Here is a 4,509-nt window from a genome sequence, read left to right on the forward strand (position 1 = left end):
GTACGCGAGGACGTTCGAAAATCCGGAACCGGGACCAGAGTCAATTCTTAACGCTCGACGCAACGGACTAAAAATTACAAGTTAACTATATATATAAATATAATATAATATATAATTAATTATATTAATTATATATATATTATATATATATATTTAAAACCGTCGGCAGCAGGAAACTCCAAGGGTGTAAACTGTAAATACCTCTCCGCGACTCGCGGAGTTTTAAGGGTATTTGGCCGCGAGTCGCGGAGCCCCAAATTTCAAGTCTGGCTATAAATCAACCCGAATTCTGATCAAAATCATCATCATTTTTTCTTCTCATTCATACGAAGTAATATATATTTATATTTATAATTTATATTTTAATTTTAATTATAATTCTAATAATAAGGGTATGTTAGCGAATGTTGTAAGGGTGTAAGTCGAAATTCTGTCCGTGTAACGCTACGCTATTTTTAATCATTGTAAGTTATGTTCAACCTTTTTATATTAATGTCTCGTAGCTAAGTTATTATTATGCTTATTTAAAACGAAGTAATCATGATGTTGGGCTAATTACTAAAATTGGGTAATTGGGCTTTGTACCATAATTGGGGTTTGGATAAAAGAACGACACTTGTGGAAACTAGACTATGGGCTATTAATGGGCTTTATATTTGTTTAACTAAATGAAAGTTTGTTAATGTTAATATAAAGATTTACAATTGGGCGTCCATATAAATTACCATATACACTCGATCGGACACGATGGGCGGGGTATTTATTTGTACGAATAATCGTTCATTTAACCGGACACGGGAATGGATTAATAGCCACTAGAATAATCAAAACAGGGGTGAAATTACATTCAAGGGTAATTGGTGTAATTGTTAACAAAGTAGTAAAACCTTGGTTTACACGCAGTCGATAACCTGGTGTATTCATTAAACAAAGTATTAAAACCTTGTTACAATTCGAATCCCCAATTAGTTGGAATATTTATCTTCGGGTATAATAATAATTTGACAAGGACACTTGCAATTTATATTTATGACTGATGGATTGTTATGGACAAAAACCAGACGGACATATTGAATAATCCAGGACAAAGGACAATTAACCCATGGGCATAAAACTAAAATCAACACGTCACACATCATGATTACGGAAGTTTAAATAAGCATAATTCTTTTATTTCATATTTAATTTCCTTTATTTTATATTTAATTGCACTTCTAATTATCGCACTTTTATTTATTGTTATTTTATTTAATCGCACTTTTAATTATCGTACTTTTAATTATCTCGATTTAATTTTATCGCATTTTTATTATTCGCAATTTCATTATCGTTATTTACTTTACGCTTTAATTTAAAGTCTTGTATTTATTTTATATTTTACATTAGGTTTTAACTGCGACTAAAGTTTTAAAATCGACAAACCGGTCATTAAACGGTAAAAAACTCCCCTTTATAATAATAATATCACTTATATATATATTTGTATTTTTATAAAAGTAAACTAATATAGCGTTGAGCTTTGTTTAAAGATTTCCCTGTGGAACGAACCGGACTTACTAAAAACTACACTACTGTACGATTAGGTACACTGCCTATAAGTGTTGTAGCAAGGTTTAAGTATATCCATTCTATAAATAAATAAATATCTTGTGTAAAATTGTATCGTATTTAATAGTTTTTCCTAGAAAAATATAAGCTATTTTATATACACCTCGTTGCACATCAATATACTAATAGTACATACATCTAAAAGCTGTGTATTGTACGAGTACGAATACGGGTGCATACGAGTAGAATTGTTGATGAAACTGAACGAGGATGTAATTGTAAGCATTTTTGTTAAGTAGAAATATTTTGATAAGTGTCTTGAAGTCTTTCAAAAGTGTATGAATACATATTAAAGCACTACATGTATATACATTTTAACTGAGTCGTTAAGTCATCGTTAGTCGTTACATGTAAATGTTGTTTTGAAACCTTTAGGTTAACGATCTTGTTAAATGTTGTTATCCCAATGTTTATAATATCAAAAGAGATTTTAAATTATTATATTATCATGATATTATGATGTACGAATATCTCTTAATTTGATATATAAACATTAAATGTCGTTACAACGATAATTGTTACATATATGTCTCGTTTCAAAATCATTAAGTTAGTAGTCTTGTTTTTACATATGTAGTTCATTGTTAATATACTTAATGATATGTTTACTTATCATAATATCATGTTAACTATATATATAACCATATATATGTCATCATATATTTTTTACAAGTTTTAACGTTCGTGAATCACCGGTCAACTTGGGTGGTCAATTGTCTATATGAAACCTATTTCAATTAATCAAGTCTTAACAAGTTTGATTGCTTAACATGTTGGAAACACTTAATCATGTAAATAACAATTTCATTTAATATATATAAACATGGAATAGTTCAGGTCACTACAAATTTCTCATAAGTTCGAGTCTTAAACTTGTTTAATATCGTTCATAAAAATTGACCTGTCATTCGAGCTCGATCTCAACTAAAAATTTAATATTTTTAAAATTAATAAAATAGATTCTAAATATGTTTTTAATAAAGCTAAAATTGATACAACCTATTTTAGGATCATCGTTTATTCTAAAATCACATAAGTTCATTTTTAACTCGTTTAATATCTATGAGATGATAACTGAGTGTCCTTGTCGTTTACTAAATAAATTCGAAACCACATATATATATTTAATATACTTCATTTATATATATAGATATAATTTAAATAATAACTTTTATATATTATTATTAGTTTACATAATTAATTCTAACAATTACAATATATAATATTTCATTTTAAATATATGCATAAATATTTACAAGTAATCATATCGTGAGTCGTCGGGAATTGTCAAAGGTCAAATGATAACATGAAAATAGTTCAAAATTTATGAGACGCAAAATAATGGACTTTTCTTATTGTGTCAAAAATACAAAATCGTATCGAGAGTTTGGTTTAAAATTAGTCGAAATTTTCCGGGTCGTGACACATGCACCTCCGTTAAGTTTGAGGTGGGGTTTGTCAAAACCCAATAGATCTTTCCATATGATTCACGCATAATTTACATATTCGAGCTAAGGGCTTTTTGGACTGTAACTCATGTGACACCGGTTTAAGTTACTCGTGTCTACGTTGTAAAACAGTTATAAAGAAGCAAGTATTCTCATCCCAATAGTTTAAAACAGTTGTAAAGCAATAGAAAAGTTAGGACTATGAACTCACCTTAACGCACAGCAGCTATTGTATAACCAAAGTATTCAAGCTGCGGTCTAAAGTAGTCAACCTATATCAATAGGGTTTGGTTAGTCTTGGATCATTGGCATCATCATCTTAGTTGTCATTGTTCTTTATTATTTAAGTGTTTCTCAATAATTGTTCTCGGTTGTATGAGTTCCTTACCAAAATTCGTGTGTTTACTATATTCACAGTTAGATGTTATACAATTAGGCGTAATGATTTATTATTAGTTAGTATTATCATAATTTTTATGATAAAGTTTAAGTCTTGATTTGTTTATCTATGAATATTTATCTTTATATTCATAATCATAATCTTTATATTTATCAATATTATGTCTATACCAATAGTATCACTATAATTATACTTGTTATTTATAATCGTCATCTTCATAATAATATTGATACATCATATTAATATTCATGATATTAACACCCTTTTATTTTACAAACCCGATTTATATTTACTTTTCATATGTTATATAAAATCAGATTCCAACATATTGTAATTGTAAAATTATGTGTACTACGAATGTAAAATCGTATGTGATTATGGGTTGAAATTGTAATTATAGAATATTTTAATTTAATTTTTGGAAACTAATATATAGTTCAGGGAATTAAAGTAAAAATATCATATTATCATATTCAACTTTCACAATTGAATTCGTAAGTACATGACATGTACTTGTTTCTTTATATATTTTTTTTTCTTTCTTTGTTTACTTACTGACACATTCCTACATACTTATTAATTTAAATTGTAAATGTGATATAGTGTAGAGGCTACATGTGTAAATTTTAATTTCTCTTTCCATCTTCTTGAATAAATCTGTATAACTTTTACAAATACAAAACAGAGCATGAGCTTTTTTTTAAACCTTCCATTGACACTGTATATACTCCGATGTCATATATATATATATATATATATATATATATATATATATATATATATATATATATATATATATATATATATATATATATATATATATATATATATATATATATATATATATAGTTACATTCATATAGTTATAATAATCCTAGCAAAGTTTTAAAGTAAAAAGCTTAAGTTTTATAGTTTCTACCTTCGAGTAAGACGAACGAAAAAGACGATCGAGTGGGGTTTGGAGATGGAGTCTGACAATAATAGTAGTAGGTCGACAAGAAACAGCAGCAACCAGTCGACTTTTATGATGGTTTGGGACTCGTCAAACAGCAA

This window comes from Rutidosis leptorrhynchoides, chromosome 1, assembly GCF_046630445.1.
Source record: "Rutidosis leptorrhynchoides isolate AG116_Rl617_1_P2 chromosome 1, CSIRO_AGI_Rlap_v1, whole genome shotgun sequence".
Lineage (NCBI taxonomy): Eukaryota > Viridiplantae > Streptophyta > Magnoliopsida > Asterales > Asteraceae > Rutidosis > Rutidosis leptorrhynchoides.